The sequence below is a fragment of the Hibiscus syriacus genome, unplaced genomic scaffold (genome assembly GCF_006381635.1).
Source record: "Hibiscus syriacus cultivar Baekdansim isolate YM2019G1 unplaced genomic scaffold, ASM638163v2 tig00111989_pilon, whole genome shotgun sequence".
Taxonomy (NCBI): Eukaryota; Viridiplantae; Streptophyta; class Magnoliopsida; order Malvales; family Malvaceae; genus Hibiscus; species Hibiscus syriacus.
In genome coordinates, this window is record NW_024063230.1 from 533,022 (window position 1) to 554,555 (window position 21,534).

The window sequence follows — 21,534 nt, forward strand, 5'->3', positions numbered from 1 at the left end:
AAATAAATTCAAAATTTTCAAAAATATTCATTAATTTTGTTAAGGATTTTTTAATTCCTTGTCAAAAGCATTTTATCCGAATAATTTCACTACAATAAAGACTAAAGTATTATAAAACATATATACTTAACAACTAAATGTATCCTACCCTTATTTGTCATTTACTCATATCAGCTATCAGCTAAATTTTACCAAACACTTATTGATCAAATTAAATTTTCAAATCAATTAATCAAATCAGTTGGTCAATCCAGCTACTAGAATCAGCTACCAATTATCAATTGTTTATCAAATACCCCAGTATTACATCAACAATATGTGTGACTATTAAAATTAAAATATTAAAATTTAAATGCTCTAAAAATAGAAATAAAGTTACCACCTATATAATATTGAAGACTATTTTTATAAACTATGAAAACAAATAAACGAGATTTTTAAAATCTGAAAAGTAATGTAGAAGGTTTGGGAATTTAGTAGATAAAAATTCCTATGGTCCCTACTCTCCTCCAATTACTCCGAGCCGTCGGGCACTTGCTTGTGGAGGACTATTCAAACACCTCCACTACTAGAATAATAGCATTGCGTTTAATGGAGAGGTCCATGAATTATATCTCACGCTCTCAATTAATAATTATCCCCTGCACTGCTCCTTTGTCCTCTAGCTAAACCACACTTATCTTTACCAAACTTCACTTGGAACTTGTTTACTACCCTTCCTCTCTGCCTTCATCATCAAGAAATCGCTTCACTGAACTTCATAGATCGGCAGCATTTCAAGATTCCAATGTTGCAGAGATCTGGAGTGGCTAGACAGTTCTTTGAGAAACCACCATGGCGGCCTCCAGTGAAAAGGAAAACTCCAACAACCGCAGCTCTTCTTGTCTTGTCTGTTTTCCTCATGGCTGCCTTAATTACATATTCTTCATGGATTGACACTGTAAGTATTATTAAGTACTAAATCTTGTTCTTGCTTCATGCCAGATTCTGCAATTTTTAGAGGTTTTTGTTTTGCAGTCGGTGGTTTTTATTGAGAATTCAAGTGACAAAACCAATACCATGGTAGTATCTAAGAAACCAAAAACTCCCATTCCCATACAGAGAATTGAAATCCCACTCAACTGTACCGCCAGTAAAAACCAGACACAAACCTGTCCAACGGATTACCCCAAGACATTCCGAACACAAGATATTGATCCTTCATTAAACCCTGTTTGTCCCGATTATTTTAGATGGATCCACGAAGATTTACGTCCCTGGAAAACCTCGGGGATCACCAGGGACACGGTGGAAAGAGCTAAAGGATCGGCAACGTTTCATCTGGTAATCAAGGGAGCAAAGCCTACGTTAAAAACAGACCAGCTATTCAAACGAGAGATGTTTTCACCATCTGGGGCATTCAACAACTCCTCAGGAAATACCCGGGCAGATTACCGGACCTGGAAATCATGTTCGACACCGAAGACCGACCGGCGATCAGATCAATGGACTACAGAGGACCGAATGCAACAGCCCCACCACCGTTGTTTCGCTACTGTGGAGACAAAGAAACGTTGGATATAGTCTTCCCTGATTGGTCCTTTTGGGGATGGTAAAGCTTCCATTTTTACAAATTTACAACACTTTTGTTACATCTGCATGGTATAATACACACTTGTCAGCTCTAAATGTGAAGCAAATGCCAAATGTAATTAATGGCCTGCGTGCCGCTAAAGGGTCCCTTGTCCACTAACAAGTGGTCTACCATTTTTCTGCATGTGATAGCACTACGATACCTAGTTACATTCTTTATGTTTCTCCTTCAGGGCTGAGATAAATATAAAACCATGGGACAGCATACTGGAAGATGTTAAACATGGAAATAATAAGATCAAATGGATAGATAGGGAACCCTATGCCTACTGGAAGGGGAATCCATTTGTGGATGTAAATAGGCAGGACCTTCTTAAATGCAATCTCACTGATCAACAGGACTGGAATGCTCGCTTGTTCATCCAGGTGGAAATCAAAATGAGAAATCTGGGAATAAAACCCTTTGATCTTTTTCTTAAAACAATTCTGGAATTAACAGCCCTGCTTTGCAGGACTGGATCCTTGAAGGCCAACAAGGTTTTAAACAATCCAACGTTGCCGATCAATGCACGTATAGGTAAATATTTTTGGCTCTCGAACAGCGTTTTAATTTTTTTTTTCTGTTGTTTAGAAAATTCATGGTTTTGTTTTTTTGCAGGTACAAGATATACACTGAAGGATATGCATGGTCTGTTAGCGAGAAATACATACTGGCCTGTGATTCTGTAACATTGATGGTACAACCTCAGTTCTATGATTTCTTCATGAGAAGCATGCAGCCCGTGGAACACTATTGGCCTATAAGAAATGATGACAAATGCAGATCACTTAAGTTTGCCGTTGACTGGGGCAACAATCACAAAAAGAAGGTATCAATTGTCTTTAATGTTTTAATTAGGTAAACTACTCTTTATATCACTAAATTTTAGGTTTATATCGATTCTTATCACTGAACTTTAAAATGATTCAATTTTAACACTTAACTTTGATTTTAACTTTTTAAATATTAAGTCGTTAACCCATTAACAGTCAGATATTTGGCAATTCGGTACTGATTTGGAAGTCAAAAAGTTAATTTTTATTCTATTCTATCACATCTTCTATGTCAAAGGATTTTTTCCACCTATTTTTAGCTACCTTTGAAAAGCATCATTCTCTAATATCTTTTGTGTCACCTTAGAGATCAACTAAGTCATCACACCGTCTTCTACCACCTTGTAGATTTAGATTTTCCCCTCTATAAAACCCTCAGAATTAAACACACAAAAACCACTATTTTTGTTAGATTTGAGGGCTTTTTTGAATTTTAGGGTTTCAGATATTTGTTGGAAAATTTCAACTATGAGAAGTTTTTTTCTTTTCGAGAAATGAAACATATATTAAAACTAGTTTCATCATATAGCTGTCAAAGGAAATTGAAGTATTAGAAAATCAAACCTACAAATGAAAGGTCAATCTAAAGAAAAGAAAGTTTGAAATGCAAACTTTTTAGTCTCAATCGGGTGAAAGATTTGACAATTGTTTGTAAGACCAAAATAATACGTAAGCTAAAGTTCAATGTTTAATAATGAAGTATTTTATTTAATGATAAAATAATACACAAAATGAAGTTTATAAGAAAAAAATGTCATGACATCACATTGTTAACGATTTAACGTTTGCTTATAGTAAAAATCAAAGTTTAGTGTTAAAATTGAAACGTTTTAAAGTTTAATGATAAAATCGATATGAATCCTAAAATTTTTTGATATTTGGATTAATTTACCCTTCAAATTATTCGATGTTGGTATTTCGGCAAGGCCTTTGTTAAACCTGATACAAAATATTGACGTAATTGGCAGGCACATGAAATTGGAAAAGCAGCTAGTAGCTTTATGCAGGAGCAGCTAAAAATGGACTACGTTTATGATTATATGTATCATTTGTTAAATGAGTATGCCAAGTTATTGAAATTTGAGCCGATAATACCTGAAGGTGCCACGAGTTGTGCTCGGAGGTAATGGCCTGTAATGCCGAAGGGCTACAAGGCCGAAAGAAGAATTCATGATGGAATCATTGGTGAAAGGTCCTTCCATCACAAATCCATGCACCTTACCTCCTCCTTATGACCCTCGAGCTCTTGCAGCGTTTCTTAGAAGAAAAAACAACTCAATATTGCAAGTGAAAAATGGGAGAAAGGTTATTGGGAAAGTCTCAACAAGCAATAGTTGATGCCTGAATTGTTGTTTTCCTTTTTCATACTGTATCTAGGCAACTATATTTCAGGTTTATTACCGGTTTTAAGATACAGAGGGCTGAACGAAAGATAAACTATCACATACTCTTTCCGGCGAGACGGTGATAAGGCTATCGATCAAATCAACTTGGCTCAAGTGCAATAGTCCGGTCGACTGTAGTTCGATTGTTCTTCACGGGTTTCAAGGAAGGGAAACACTTCAAAGGGTTACGTAAAATTGAGAACTCTAGGACTAAAAATTGTAACCAAAGCAATTGGATTTCATATAAGCATTTAGAGGTCAAAGCTCAAGTTTGATGGAGAAAATAAAAGGTTTCCAAAAGAGTAGAAATAACAATGTAACCTACATTTTCAAAATGAATCCACAGCACTTCAAGATCTAGATTACCTCCTAAAAGTATAATTCCTATTTGGTTGCAGTCCTTCCATGCAGGGTTTCTCCTGAAGCTATCAGATAAGACGGCTGCAAGGCCTATGGCTCCACTTGGTTCAACTGCAACTTTAAGAATCTCATAGCAGAGTCTCATTGCATCAATTATTTCGGTATCGTCCACTGTTATTATGCCATCAACAAGATCATGTACTACGGGCCTAATCAATCAAAGGCATACAATGAGACATATTGAATATATTCTTCACTCATCAATAAGACACCATTGATATGCATTTACCAGGTGAGTTCACCAAGGAAAGCTCTCAGGCCATCAGCAACCATGTTTGTTTCCAGTAATGTTACGGTTGTACCAGTGGCTTTTGATTGAGCTGCACATTTGCTCCCTTTGGTTCAGCAGCCAAAACCCCAATGGCCTGATTGATAGAAATGGAAGCCACCGCCACTCCTGATATCAAGTCACCGCCTGCAATTCAGAAATAAACGACAGGAGGTGGTACCATTCAGGACTAATACCATAAACTTGAAAGAAAGAAAAAAGGCTGCAACACAAACCACTTATGGGTAGGGGTGTATTTGATTCGGTTCGGTTCCGTTTTTTTAATGGTTCGGGTTTTTCGGTTTATCGGTTTTACAATGAAAAAATCACTTGAAACTATAATTTTTTTTAAAAAAATTGCCTACTCGGGTCAATATGGAATAAATGAGTTACATATGGAAACCCGATCCGAACCGAATCAAAAGAATTGAGACTTTAAACCGAATCGAAAACCGAACCATATAATGCCAAACCGAATCGAACCGAACCGTTTTACTTGGTTCGTGTCGGTTTTTTTCGGTTTTCTCGGTTTCGTTGCTCAGCCCTACTTATGGGAACAATTATTGTGTCTATATGAAGGGCATGCTCTAAAAGCTCCATTGATATGGTACCTTGCCCACTGAAAACTTTCCTATCATTTAATTCACCAATAAAACATTAACCATAGCATTCAGAGCTTAGAAATGTTCAATGTACCACCTTATATCCACCCATCATTATATGGATGAATAAGAGCAGCCCCAGTTTTTTTGCAACACTTTGGTTGCAGTTTCCTCCCTTGATTACACCCTTGCCTCACTCCATATAACCCGACCACCATAACAAAAACGTTCTGAACTTTGCATTGCGGTGCATTTTTTGGTATAACTACATACGCGGTGATCCCGCGTAACTTTGCAGCCATGCCAATGCTGCAGCATGGTTACCGCTAATTTCGAAGAGTGTGATGGGTCAAATTTAGAAAGGGAAAAACATATGAAGATTACTGATGAAAGGCAATATAGATCATAGATAGACTTTTGAAGTAACCTGCTATGAGTTACACTCCCTTAGCAGCCAGCTGGTCATCAAGTGAAAAATATAGCATTGCAAGCACCACTGAACTTTAATGCTCCCCTGTCAAGACAACATATAAGAGAGTCTTAAATTGAAAAAAAAATTAAGAGCAAAACACGTAAACAAATGATTCCATGTACCATAAACTACTGGTTTCTTACCCTTTCTGAAACATTCACATTTAAAGAACAGCTTCCTACCAGAAATGGCATCCAGAGACTCCAAGGTCATAACTGGAGTTCTGTGTACGAAAAAATGATACGTGCACGTGCTTGTTTGACAGAGGAGATAAGCAGAGTACTTCTCCTTGTTTACTTCCATCTTCTTTAATGCTCAGATTTGAACACTGCAGAAACATCAAACAATTTCAGAAGCTATAGTCTGGCTAAAACAACTTCCAATTAACGAATGAACTGCAGATATAGAACTCCTCAACTAACCAGACTAAAAGGACGCAAACTTATTGATGCAAACACTTGGATAATAGTGATTGTAATGAAGGAAAGGTGGGAAATGAATCAAAGGTAGATAAAGATTGAACTTTTAACGACTTACAAAATATAACTTTGAGGACTTCCTTTCCTATGGTGAGGGGAAACTCCGAAAGCTGAAAGGACAACGCCAGAGGACTAGGGAGATATCAATGTAATAGCTAGAGTCAATACTCAATACGACGACGCTTTCTATGAACCCTATGTTTTTGACCTCGTGACGGAAATTTAAAAGGGAAAGCCAAAATGCGGACTTGCTATCCGTAGTCAATCTCAATGTGGAGAGAGACGTAAAGCAAGGCAAAAAAATGAAGCTCAAAGTATAAGCAGATCGAATGTCTCAGCCGTCTCGCGCTTTCATCATCTTCTGCAGTAATTTCAATTCTTTTAGTTGTTTCAACTATTATCTGGGTTTTTCTCTATTCTTTTAAATGTTATTTTTTTTGGGGGGCGGGGGAAGGGTGAACGGTAGACTATCAGGAGATCAAAGTACTTATCTCAAAGGGTCAGCATTTAACTTCTGAATTCGCAGGTATTCTTTCTTTCTTGATTAATATACCATTCAAATTATAGTCAATTAAATTAGTGTTATCAAATTATTTTTGAATTACACTTTTATAGGAAAGTAGATATAACGTGTTCAATTTTTATCCCTATGGTTCTGTTGCAGAAATAAATCCCATGAACGGCTGCCAGCCATCGTTGATGGAAGATTTAAGTTGTTTGATAGGTATTTGAAGAGTATTTCACTTACCCGCTCGCTTTTCCCCCTCATTTCAGATGTTTCCTACAAATTCGCTTTATATATATATTGCAGCCATGCCATTCTGATCTATCTTGCTTGTGCATTTCCTGGAGTTGCAGACCATTGGTAGTACAGTTGCTGTCTCTTTCTTCTTACATTCTTTGTTGCATAATGTTTTGGACAATATAGGAGGATACGAACACGGATAGTGTCTGTTGATTTTGAATTTCTTGGTGCTTATTTGATGGAGTTCCTTGCCCAGTTTCTGTATATGATTATATATATTTACAGTGCTACATTACTATTTTCGCATGGATAGTCAAATAACTTGGGGGGGGGGTTTGGTTTAGGATATCTCACATTACCGGGGAAATGGATATCATTCTCCCGTTTGGTTGGCAAACATTCCCAGCTCCCGGTAATAAATTTTTTCAACAGTGGTATTTGGGGTAGATTACCGGAATATCCATTCCCTTAGGTATTGTTATATTCCCGTGTTTTAGAATAAAATGTTCTTAAATTTTGTTTTTCAAAAATATCCTTCTTTTGTCTTTGAATAAAAAAATCTACGAAGGTTAATTACAAATTTATCCTTAAACTATTTTAGATTTACAAAAAAAATCCATAATTATAATTTTATATGAAGTTCAGGGTTAAAATAAAATTTATCATTTCATTAAACCTATTTATCTTTTAATTTTGTAAAAAAAAAAGTATATAAATTTTATGATTTAAAAGTTTTAAAGAAAATATAAATAATTATAGTAATATTAGAGTAGAATTCAACTTGTTAAAAAAACAAATATAATAAAGATAATTTGGTAAAATATGCATTCTAATAATCTTTTATTCTTTGAACCAAACACTGTAATCTTACATTCCTGCTAAACGAACCAAACACAAAATACAACATTCCGAGTAATCTTATTCGTACAGGTAATCTTACATTCCATGAACCAAACGTACCCTAAGTTGGTATGTTCATGGCTTGTGTTATATGTGTTAAGCTGGAAGGATCTTATGACAAAACTACATGCTGGTATCTATCTGGTTACGGTTTTACTCAAACTTGTGCTGTTCTGATGAAAGGATTATCAGCATATTTTAAATTGCTTGTCCATGTTTTAAGGTATCCAGCTGATGTTGCCAAGAGAAGTAGGATACATTCGGTGTTGGATTGGCATCACTCCAACTTACGTCGAGGTGCAGGTGTATAAATTAACCCTGAAAAAAATCAAACTGTTTAAAAGATCGGTGAATTGTTATGATGGTGTAGAATCATATTTCTAGCAGTCTTATTTATGACATTTCGTTAACCAATGGGATTACAGTAACAGCATTTTTCAAGGTAGGCTTCCTAATTACAATAGTAGAGTATCAGAGATGCTAAATTTTCTTATATTCTTCTTTTGGCACTGTCACATCACTAAATGATTGTGCTTGACTTTTTATTTAAACTCGAATTCGCTTTAACTAGGTGGTTTTGTCACCTTTTCTAGGTGGAAACCAGCCATCCATAGCAGATCTTAGCCTCGTCTGTGAAATAATGGAACTTGAGGTACACTTTGTTACTTGATGTTTTTGTTCACATTTTGATTCTATGATATAGGTTCAGGTTAGCCCCCCATGGATTACGTCTTTCCTTTACGACATCCTGCACAACCCCTCATCACTGTAATCAGCTCAACTACAAGCGCAACTGAGTCTTTCTCCAGTACACGCGATTGTTTCTTGGATCTTCCATGCACCTTTTAGGGCATATCCTTTATAAGCATCATAAAAATGTTCCATTGAGTAGCCCTCAATGGTAAACGGAGATGTTGTTCTCCCTAAAAGACTCGGGTTCATGTAATTGCGTCTGCATGGTGTGTATTATCTAGAAACACATGAAATTTGATAAGAGTTTGTTGGATTAGGTTTTGGATGAGAAGGATCATGCTAGGTTATTGGGTCCACACAAGAAAGTCCAGCAGTGGATCAAGAATACAAGAATGCTACAAATCCTCACTTTGATGAAGTGCGTGAAGTCCTCATGAAAGTCAAAGAAAGACTACAATATCAGCGGTTGAAGGCAGCAAAAATGAAGTTGTATCTGACGTGAAGCCATTGTTTTCAAGAATGTGAGTGAAAAATGCATAAGCAATAAGCAATTGTTAGCTTGTGTAAATGCAGACATGTTTATAATGCGAATCCTGTGTAGATTTATGTCAAATGATTGGTCGTTGGTTCATGAAACCCATAACTTAAACCTTTCGACATCGTTGTGGTTCTTCAAAAATCTTGAATATTATTTGAATGGAGTCACCATCGGTCATTTTTCGTACCATGATTGACTACTCATGAATCAAGTAGGCATCTACCACTAGTATTAAGGTCGGGTGTGAGAATCAGTTACGTGTAGAAAATTACATGGGAGGTTACCAAAGGGGACATTTATTTAAACCTGCGAGTTAGGACTAAACTGGAATCATGAAGTCCAAAAGACCATAATTTTATTTAAACCTATAAATTATGGGTGAAGTGAAATTTAATTAAGAAACTAAGCCAAAATTGTTAATTCATTTTAAATTAAGGATCTAATTGAAGAGAATTAAAGTTCAGGACCTAACTGAAAGAATCAAAATTATAATGCTTATTTACTATTCCAAAAAAAGCTTAGTTACTAATAAATATCATTTATACTTATCCAAAAAAAATGCATTTATGACCCAAATGGAAAGAATCAAAACACAAGGGCAAGGGTAGACCAGATTAATGTCTACACCATTAATAGCTTAAACTCCATCTGGAGAATCTAAATACTTAACAGGATCATCCACACATTCTCTTCCTAATCGAAAATCTCTTCAGGAAAGCTACAGAAAGTTGCTCCATTGATGCAGAAATGCCGACACTTAATTACTTCAATGTCGACAGATAGCCTTGATTTATCAGACGTGTAAAGAGCTGAAAACTCCACGTGTAAATACCATATTCATTATCCTACAAAGCTGACCCGATTTTTTTCACAGGGCTCCAAACAAAAGGTTCCTGGCTTTACTTGAAAATGCTCTTCATCCACACATTTCTTCTTCCTAATCGAAAATCTCTTCAGGAAAGCTACAGAAAGTTGCTCCATTGATGCAAGAAATGCCGACACTTAATTACTTCAATGTCGACAGATAGCCTTGATTTATCAGACGTGTAAAGAGCTGAAAACTCCACGTGTAAATACCATATTCATTATCCTACAAAGCTGACCCCGATTTTTTCACAGGGCTCTAGCACAATTGCCGCTTCTGCTTCTCTTCTTTTGGAAAGCGTTTCTCCCACTTCCAAGCAAACCCTTTTGATTCTTCCTCAGGTTTCGCCAGTTTATCTGCTCTCAGTCAATCCAAACACAGCTTCCGAGGTCTCTCGCTGGTTGTTTGAGATTTGATCGTACCATGGCTGCTCAATCCTCAAGGGATCAATTCATGACTTCACTGTTAAGGTCGGGTTGGGTATAATTTTTGCTCCATACACAAAATCAATTTGACTTCGAATTTATTGGTCTTTGAATTATATTGGTTCTCAGGATGCAAGAGGAAATGACGTTGATTTAAGCATTTACAAGGGCAAGTTCTCTTGATGTCAATGTTGCATCACAATGGTACCTCTAAATTTCAATTTTGGTTAACATTTTGAAGGCTAAACTGTTCGTGAACTAGGATTCATTGGATTAAATATGTAGATATTGGCTTTTTTTCCGATTTTTAGCTTAGCTTCCAGATATACATAGATTTTAATCTGGTTAAATGTTGAAACAGTGGCTTGACCAACCAACTACACTGAGCTCAGTCAATTGTATGAGAAATACAAAGATCAAGGTTTGGTTTAGCATCATTTTAGCTCCAGTTTGTAGATGTACAGTGCCTTAAGTTTTATGCATTGTTCTTTCAGGTTTTGAGATTCTGGCATTTCCGTTGTAACCAGTTGGAGGTCAGGAGCAGGGAACAATGAACAGATCTTGGAGTTTGCTTGTACTCGCTTTAAAGCTGAATACCCCATATTTGATAAGGTATACCCTTTGGCTATATATGATGATTTGCTGATTGTAATTATATAATTAATGTTTCTGAACAACTTGAAACCAAATATGATTTGAACCTCTGGTGATCCGGTGAAAGGCACCTGTCGCGGTGCGGTTGGCTTTCTACTCAAGATAAGATCTATCTACTGTTGGGAATCAAAGATATGTAAACAGTTAAAAAGAAAAAAGATGCATATAAACAAACTCCCTATTTGAGCTCTCAGAAACGTCAAATACTCTTAGTGTGGTTTTATCTATATTGAATCTTCATTGCTGAAAATAACCAGTTTCCCAGTCTGTAAACACTTTATAGTGTTGTCCCTGTGATAGCTGATAAGATGGTGTTTAATGTTGCACGAGCCGCATAATTATAAAATCAATGGCATTTTAATTTATGATATCAGCTCTTCCCCTCATCTCAACATGCCTTTATGCCTGTATTCGAATCTTGATGAAGTTATCATGGAAACCGACTTCATTGTCTTGTAATTTGGTGTACAGGTCGATGTCAATGGCGAGAAGGCGGCTCTAATGTACAAATTCCTGAAGTCCAGCAAAGGTGGACTCCTTGGGGACGATATCAAGTGGAACTTTCCAAGTTCCTGGGGGACCAGGAGGGACAGGTCGTTGATCGCTATGCTCCACCACTTCTCCTCTTAGCATCGAGGTAAAGACCCATTTGTTCCATTCGTTTTGCATGCATGGCATCACACCATTAAAATGATGAAGTCACTATTTGATTGCCTTTGATTTTTTTTTTTTTTTTTTTGCAGAAGGATATAAAGAAACTGCTGGGTTGATGTCTTGGGAGTTCCTTCATCACCTCAGGCAAAGTAATACTTATATGAATAGAATCTAATCCGATAATGTTTCCGTCTTCCGTCTATTAAGATGGGTTAAACTGTACTAGGTTTACTAGTTGAACCCTATGGATAAATAATACTATTTCATGGAAGTTTAGACAAATTTGGATAAATATGTGATTCTATTATTTTATTCCGATTCTATATCATTTATGTATATGCGTGTGGTAAAAAGGAACAAAGGAATGATTTTTTTTTGGAGATCTCAAGTTCTGTGTAGCTGTGTCTATATTATCAATAACTAAAAAAATATTTAAAAAAATATCAATAACTAGAAAATATTTAAAAATTAAATTTTTGAATATATTATCTTGTAATGTTTTTATGTTATTAAAAACACATGAATAATCGAAGGAAGTGAGCACTTACTAAAATTTTGAAGTAATAATTCAAGGGCGTTAGAATTTTGATATCATTAATTAATTTTTTTTCCCTTTCATTTCATGAATCCTAAAATTTCAAAAAAAAAAAAAAACGTTTCCTTTTAAACCGTGATCAATTTTGATTTTAAAGCTTTAAATCGATTGATCAATCGAAGATAAGTATTTTTCAGCCAACTCTTGATGGAATCCATCAGGGGAGTGCTGGTTTGGGTGTACTGGAGTTGTGTTCCTTTACGGTGCTAGTTTCTTCCTCCTTGTATTTTCTCATCACAATCTGATGCTAGTATTAGTAATTAATATTGTTTTGTATATTAATTCTGATGTTAGGATTAGTAGTTGATATTGTTTTGTTTATTAATTTCGATGTTCAAGTTCTTAATGGTCGTACATAAATTCTAATCTTATAGATTCTAATGTTTTAGTAATTTATATTTGATTGGTTCAAATTAATTTAAAAATATTCTCCATGGCCTCCTGACGACAATTCCAGGTTCAAGACCTTATGTCATCCATATTCATTTTCTCTTTTCAACAATCAATTACAACGTTTATAGTTGAAACAATGTAATTTATTATCAAATAAGGAGCTTGATCTAATGGTTAGACTTGTTGATTCTTCTTTTTAAACTTGGGTTTGACTTTCTTGTATACTTTTGTTAGATGACACGTCATATTTATATTATGTTGTATTTAATGTCTGATTATATTTTAAGTCAATTTTAAGTGTTTAAAATTTTTTGTTAAAATGTATAATGTTTGAGACATTACACTTTTATGTGCTTACGCATTCATTAAAAATTGTAAGTAACAAGTATCATGTTTATATATTTTTTTAAATAATAATTTTTATAAAAAAATTAATATATTATTGTTTGAAAAAATAATTTTTAAAATTATAAAAAACCTTACAAATCTAAAATTTATTATTTCAACCCTATTACTAATTATTATTGGCCATCACCGACCATCTTCACTATCATTGAACAGTCACTCACTCATCGTTGACCTCCACTACTGACCATTTTTCCTCTTGTTGTCACAGTCCTCTAAAATCTAAGAACCAAATTCCTAACCTTATTCTCAAATTTATAATTTTCATCCTAACCCTATTCTAAAATTTATAATTTTCATCCTAAATTAACTTTATGAATTTATGGAGACGATAAAAGGGGTTTTAATGAATCAAGGGGAAATTTTCTACACAGATGGAAGGGAGAGATTCTTTTCTTAAAATATTTTTTAATAATTTTTAACAAAAGTTTTAGAAAAATATATAAATACACACCTACAACTAGAGATGCACATTGTCATATTAAATCCAATCAGGATCAGATAAAAACCAATTGATTTTTTTACCAAGCAAAAAACCGGTTTGAATCCTTGTCGATTTGGAGGGCCGGATGGTGTAACCGGTTTCGATTTGAAAAAATCGATTTTTTAAAAAAAACTGGATATAAAAAAAATTGATTTTAATATTATTAAAATTATATCGTCATCATTTGCAACAAAGTTTACGATAATTAAAATACTTAATACTTCCAAGTTCGATAAATTCAAATACTTAAAAACTTTCAAGTTCGATAAATTCAAATACTTAAAAACTTCCAGTTCGATAATTGAAACAAAGTTTACGATAATTGAAATAAAGTTTAAAAATAAACTACATCGCCATCTCTTCTTCACCATTTTCGCCTGCTTCATTTGGAGGGGATATTCCAGTTTGACTTCTTCGATGTATAAGTTTGCTTCCAAATCGGCATAATTGCATCTTCTAGGGTGGTGATATGTTGCTTCTGAGCCGCTCCATCCAAATAATCCTTCAAACAAATGCATACTTCCACCGACTCGGGACTTAGTCTTGATCTCCGTTGCGATATAATCCTGCCACTAACAGAAAAAGCGGATTCCGAAGCTACCGTAGAAGCTTGGACGGTTAATAATCATGGGCCATGGAGGCTAGAATCGGAAATTGTGTTTCCTTTTCTTTCCACCAAGCCAAAATATCCAAACTTTCAAACTCTTCAAATGTCATTTTGATAGAAAATCGCATGACATGTAATTTCCCAACTCGCTACTTAGGGTGGTAGTACGTGATCGTTTGGATTGGGAATTTACAAGAGTGTTAAAAAGTGACAAATTTATGTTACTTGGACGTCTACTAGATGATTCCGCATTCGTTCTCATTTGATCATGTATTACACTACTTGATTCGTATTTAGTTAAATAAATTGCAAACATGTCTCGAAAGCATTTGTTAAATAATTTATTTGGTTTGGACAAAGTTGGGTTCATCATCGGTTAGATTAAAAGCAAACGCAATTTGTTCAATTAGTGTTTCAACCCTGTCAACATTTAACGTTGGGTTTAAAGCGGCTGCACATGTAAAAATGGGGGGAATTTTCTTAAAATATTTTAAAAGTTTTTACTTCATTGCAAAGCCAATTTTTTGAAAAACTTCGGTTTCAAATTCAAAGTCATTTAGTCGGGTTAGCCAACAAAGATATTTAATTAAGGGCTAGTAGGATAATAAACACCGGATAAAAAAGTTGTTGCATTTTTAAAAACCCTAAGCAAATCTGTTATTTTGGCTATAGTTTCCTAACTCGAATACGGATAAATGTTTGGGACATTACCCCTCTCGAAAAGTCGATCGTGAAATGTTTGCAATGTTTCCCTTGCCTTAAGGCGATATGCATCATCATCCAACTTGAGTTCCAACGAGTTGGACAATCCAAATTAGGACTCAAAGCTTTTTTATTAACTGACTTACAAAATCGTTTATAATCATTTAGTCTTTTGTTGTTGTTACAAAGAACCGATTTTATCATTGTTTTAAATTCTAATCTAATCGGCTCAATCACCTCCAAACCGGCTTGCACGGATAAATTAATTATGTGTGCAATGCAACGTGTATGAAAATGTACCGTCTAAAATTGGTGAAAGTAATATTTTCAATCTTGGAACCACGTTTGTATTATTCGATGCATTATCAAAGGATATAAAAAAAACTTTATTTTTTAATTTATAAAGACAAATTACCTTTTTTAAAAGTGTAAATAAATTAGCACCGGTATGCGGCTCATCGAATAATTCAAACGCGATTGTTTTTCATCATTTGTCAATATATTGTTCTAACCAATGTGTCGTAACGCTAAAAGAATTTACGGTATTATGAAGGGAACTTCAAACGTCACATGTAAGCGACACACCATAACGATGTTCTTGGAATCCTAAAATCATTTTTCCCTCGCCGTACACCACATTTTTATAGCATCTCTTCTAAGGGTAGAACGACTTACTTAAGTATAACGTAGTTACATTAGTTGTTGAATTATTGTCGTGAAATAATCATCATCAAAGTGGTCGAACACAATGCTTTTGTAATCACGAACTTTATAAACGTTTCTCGTAATTTTTCGTTGTCGTAAACAAAAACACCACCTTGCGGTGTAAGATTTGATTGACTTGGATCCGATCTTGAGCGAAGTGCCTTGCATGATTTTGTTAAATGGTTCTTCAACGTTATGTTTCCTTCCGGTGCAAGCAACTTTAGACAAGTTTACAACGCACCCTCCTCGAGCCATTTGACATCTCACATAAATCGTAGTGATCCCAAATATCTTTGTTTCGATTGTGTTCGATCACTCTCACGACTTCAAGGTTTCCCCCGATGGAAGATTCAGCCGTGTTATTCATGATGAACAAAAATTACAAAAATAAGATTTAAGAGATGTTTAACTGTTGTGTAATAAGATTTGAGAAAATTGTAATCAACCAAATACATCTCCAACCTCTTTATACATGTTTAGGGTGATACAATGGTAATTTTAAAAAAAAGATCAAAAAAGGGTCTCAAACCCCCCAACGGTTATATTAACGGCTAATTTTTTTAACTCAGACCGGTTTTTTCGGATAAAAAACCGATTTTTCAATTTTTTCCCAAACCAATTATACTATCCGATTTTAAAAAAACCGGTTTTTTCCAAAATCGATTTCGAATATTTTTTACGTAAAATCGAATATTCAAATTTTTTGTGCACCTCTACCTACAACACATGCCATATACGTTACATACTAGTCACATAAATGTGTAATATAAAAAACGTTAGATACTTATTATAATAAAAATATACACCTAAATTAACTTCAAATATAATTAACCATTTATTTTATATTAAATTAAAATATAAACATTTATTTTTATATTAAACAAAAATATAAACATAACACATGTCAACAATTTTTTTAATAAAAGTTACTGCATAAGCACATAAAAGTATAATAAAAAAAACATTAATCAACTAAAAGTATAACGGTAAAAGTATTTTTCGTTAAATATTTAAAAGTGTAATGGTAAAAGTGTTTTCCGTTAAGCATCTTAAAGTGTAACAAAAAAAAATATTGCACCTAAAAAAAATATAACGAAGAAAAAATTATAAAAGTGTAATGGTAAAAGTGTTTTCCGTTAAGCATCTTAAAACAACAACAACAACAAAACCCAATTCCCATATGTATGGGGTAAGGGGGAGGTAGGGTAGTAGGCTACCCCCAACGCCAGGTTGAGAGTAACTTCCGTGGAAGACCTCCGGCAGTCAGAAAATTAAAAATTTAGATAAAATGCAATGCATGTATAAATAAATACATAAATACATAGCTAAACAGTATTCATATGCAGTCATTAAAATCATATGTGCGTCTGTAACAGGAATTAATCCCTGCATAATTATCCCTGCGAAAGAATCTCTGCATATAGACATAAACATAAGATAAGATCCGGCTAAATTTAAAAGAGGAAACATGAAGAGAATGATACACAGAAGTCAACGTTAGCAAGCCCAGTTCTAATCCTTCATAAATACCAATAACAGAAACGTATAAAAAGTATAAGTCATGGAAAATACACAAGACATTAAAAGAAGACAGAGATGATACACCCTATAGATGTGACCCACACTACTCCACTACCCTAGTCTTTAGCCTCCATATTTTCCTATCAGAGGTCATGTCTTCGGTAAGGGCTAAATCCCTCAAATCAGATCTCAAGCAGTCTTCCCACTTTCGCCTTGGTCGTCCTTTCCTTCTGGCACCGTCGACTGTAATCGACTCTACCCTCCTTACCGCATCCGACGGTAGTCGCCTAAGGACATGCCCAAACCACCGTAGTCTTCCCTCCCTCAATTTTTCGGAAACAGACACCACCCCCAAGGACATCCTAATAGCAGAGTTTGTCGTCATATCCCTCATAGTCTTACCACATGTCCATCGAAGCATTCTCATTTCTGCGGCCTCAATCCTCCTTACGTGATCCTTCTTGGTTGCCCAACATTCTGATCCATACAACAGCGCTGGTCTTATTGCCATTCTATAGAATTTTCCCTTAAGTTTTAGAGGGACCTTCTTGTCACACAGAACTCCAGTAGCGGCCCTCCACTTAGCCATCCCGCCTTTATACGGTGTGTAACGTCATCATCTACACCCCCATCTTTATGTATCATAGACCCTAGGTACTTGAAACAATCCTTTGAGGGGAGAACGTGTCCTTCTATGCATACTTCTACATCTTCATCGTTTTGGTTCTCATTAAAGTTGAACATAAATACTCTGTCTTTTCAATATTGATCCTTAAACCTTTTTCTTCCAAAGCAGTCTTCCAGGTAGCCAGTCTACTATTCAACTCAGATTTTGTTTCAGCAACTAAGACAATGTCGTCAGCGAAAAGCATACACCATGGTACACCGTCTGGTGTCGCACAATAGATGTCGTCCATGATCAAGGCGAAGATGTAAGGGCTAAGAGCCGACCCCTGGTGGAGTCCGATTTCCACCGGGAATGCCTCGGTGTCGCCAACTGTAGTCCTGACGTAAGTAGTAGATCTACAGTACATATCACGAATCGCCCGGATATAAGCAGTTGGGATCCGTCTCGTTTCCAAAGTCTTCCAGATCGTATCGCGGGGAACACTATCATAAGCCTTCTCAAGGTCAATGAACGCCATGTGAAGATCTCTAGACTTTTCCCTATATTTCTCCATAAGCCGTCGAAGTAGATGAATCGCCTCCGTGGTAGACCTGCCTGGCATAAAGCCAAATTGGTTTTCCGAAACCCTAGTAACTTGTCTCAACCTAGCCTCTATCACCCTTTCCCATAGCTTCATGGTATGGCTGAGGAGTTTAATACCTCTGTAGTTACCACAACGTTGGGATCTCCTTTATTTTTATAGATTGGTATCACCGTAGACTCTCTCCACTCCTCTGGCATCTTGGCAGTCTCTAGAATAATATTAAAGATGTTGGTCAACCACTTAACTCCCTCTTCTCCTAGGGCCAACCACACAGTGATAGGAATTTGATCAGGACCGACAGCTTTGTCCCTTCCCATCTTTCTAAGAGCCATTTTGACTTCCTCAAACCCAATCCTACTTGTAGGGCAGTCATTGGCCGTAGTATGATAGTCGGTTAACCCATCAGCGATACTATCTCTACATGGAGAGGCACCGTCATTAAATAAACTAAAGAAGTAACTACCCCAAACCCTCTTAATATCGTGATCTTTCGCTAAAAGAACACCATTGTTGTCCTTAATAAACCTAATGTTACCTAGATCCTTTTTCCTAATCTCCCTAGATTTTGCAAGTCTGAAGATGCCATTTTGTCCTTCCTTGGTGTCTAATCTCTTGTACATTTCCTCGTATGCCTTATCCTTGCTTTAGCTACCGTTTTCTTGGCTTCCGCTTTGCCTCCTGGTATCTTTGTTTAGCTCTCGACCTTTCTTCGTCGTCATTGCATTGTAGAAACTCCTTGAAGCAAGTTTGTTTTGTCTTCACCTTAGTTTGGACTTCGTCGTTCCACCACCACGATTCTTTATGTTCCTTGGCCTTCCCCGTCGACAACCCAAGGGTATTTTTGCCAACATCTCTGATGGAATTTGCCATATTTTTCCATAACATATCTGCATTTTTTGAGTTTGTAGTTTCAAAACTAATATTAGACAAAACCTTACTCCTAAAGTCATCAGTTGTCGCTCCATGTAAATTCTTCCAGAGGATCCTAGGTTTACCAAGTTTAGCCCTCCTATGAGTGCTCCGCCCGTGGGTACGCGATACACCAAAACCAACAATTTGTGTTGTGATGCACATGCCTCTTCAGGGAAAACCTTACAGTCAATGCAAGCCCATCGTTCCTGATTCTAATCAAGATGTAGTCGATTTGGGTACAATGTCCCCCGCTATGAAACGTAATCAAGTTCGCATCTCTCTTATTAAAGAAGGAGTTAGTGATCACCAAATCGTGAGCAGTAGCAAATCAAGCAACGTACGCCCCCATCGTTCCTGCTACCATAACCGAAACCCCCATGAACACCGTCATACCCGTCGGTTGCACTTCCTATATGGCCATTGAAGTCTCCCCCTATGAAAACTCTTTGGTCCTCCGGAATGCTCCTAAGTATATCATCTAACTGATCCCAGAAGCAACGTTTCTCCCCCTCCCCTAGGCCAACGTGTGGGGCGTACACTGAAAGGACATTCACTACTTCCTCTTCTATAATAACCTTAATCATCATGATCCTATCCCGGTATCTGCAAACTTCAACTACATTTTCCTTGTGCCTAGAGGATGCCAAGATACCCACCCCATTTCTAGCGTTATCTACGCCTGAATACCACAACTTGTACCCATTACACTCTCTTGCGCGAGACCCTTTCCACCTAGTCTCCTGAATACATGCAAAATCTATTTTTCTATTATTAAGTACGCCGGTCAGCTCCAGCAGCCTAGCATTTAATGTGCCTACATTCAGCGAGCAAACTCTTAATCTAGTCTCCTTGTCACCACTCTGTCGAGCCCTCCCCCTATACGCCCCATGGGATCTAAAAGAATGACATGACCTCAAGTAAGCATCTGTAACCGAAGCTATGAGGAACTATGAAAAAAGAATCCAAATAAGACAGAAGATGCACTAATAAAACGCTAGAGAATTGAGGAGTACTAAAAATCCTAGTTGGTTACTTAATAGGATTTTAAGAAAAATAATACTATCTTTATTTAACTATAGGTCAATATCTAGAAACTATAATTTAAAATGTTTAATAAATATCCGAGCTAAGCAAAAAAGGATTAAAATTGTAACACGAGATATAAGAGTAATGAAATCCTACTCAACTAATTGAAAAACATCAAACCCAAAGCTGGTAAAAAAAGATCAATATAAAAACAAGAGAAAAAACAGCAAGAAGCTAAGTCAAAGAAAGCAGATCCAACAACAACAAGATTAAGAAATATTAAGTACAAAAATATGCAAGGGATATGCAAAACAACGACAGAGCTAAAAGGGATATATCAAAATTCGTGGATGCGAAATTAACAATCTTTGTTCAAATAAAAATCTGATAAAAACCGTGCTATAACACAAAAATCAAACCTTTACCTATCAAGAAATTAGCATGCAAAATCTTATGAAATTAGAAGAAAAAGAGAAAACCCAGAATTTTTTTTCAGAAATTAAACCGCTGACGAAGGCGATCGTTGCTCTACGAGGAAGGTGGTCCGATCGAACTGAGATCCGAGACTTTCTCGTAACCTTCGTCTCTCAATCTTGTATCGGAAGCTTTGCTAAATTTCTGCAAAAACAAATAGATTTCGATTTCTTTTTTCTCAAATTAAAAGAGTGAAATATTGAAGTTCAAGATGAATAATCGAATCGACGCTGATACTGATACGAGTTGTAACTCTGAAACGAATAAAATCTGGAAAAGTTTGGTATTTCACCACCTATAAATTGTCTTGCATTTATACGCCGGAAGCCTCAATTGAGATGAGACCAGTAGTTACTGTCGTACTAAATTTGATTTAACTACGGAAAGACGCGTTTTCCCTAATTAATTTGGACTACTTGGAGAATCCCCAAATTTTGAAGAAAGCCCTAACCCTAAATTCCTATTTCACTGAGAAAACAACAGAATCACAACAGAGAACTCCTCCGACAAATCACGCCACAGCTTAAAACACCGAAACCCTCTTAGAATTTCAGATGAAAACGAACCCTAACATAAAGAACAAATACAACCCCTAGAAGGAAAACGAATCGAGAAACCTGAACAGAATTAGACCAAACTAAAGTTTATTTTTTTTACCGTTTCATAGAAATCAAGCAACGCCACATTTATTGTCTTTTGTTAAGCATCTTAAAGTGTAACAAAAATAAATATTGCACCTAAAAAAAATATAACGAAGAAAAAATTAGCCGCCTATTTTTTTTTTTTTTATACCTTTTGAGCATTTGTTTTTTTTCATTAAGCCTTCAGAATTTAGACCCTTGTTTCTGGACAAACACCTTCAACAGTCGCTTTCTTTTCATATTTTGTTCATCTAAATTTGAAAAGCTGCAGATAATAATGGTTGGATTTCACAGTAAAAGCATACAACGTACC

The 21,534-nt window shown here is 35.8% G+C and overlaps 4 pseudogenes; 3 read left to right on the forward strand and 1 right to left on the reverse strand.

Moving 5' to 3' along the window:
• Positions 1-614: 614 nt before the first annotated feature.
• LOC120173823 lies at positions 615-4,052 on the forward strand (annotated as a pseudogene).
• A 43-nt stretch (positions 4,053-4,095) lies between these two features.
• LOC120173844 lies at positions 4,096-5,895 on the reverse strand (annotated as a pseudogene).
• Positions 5,896-6,373: 478 nt separating this feature from the next.
• Positions 6,374-8,926, forward strand: LOC120173845 (annotated as a pseudogene).
• Positions 8,927-9,149: 223 nt separating this feature from the next.
• LOC120173846 lies at positions 9,150-11,896 on the forward strand (annotated as a pseudogene).
• Positions 11,897-21,534: the final 9,638 nt, after the last annotated feature.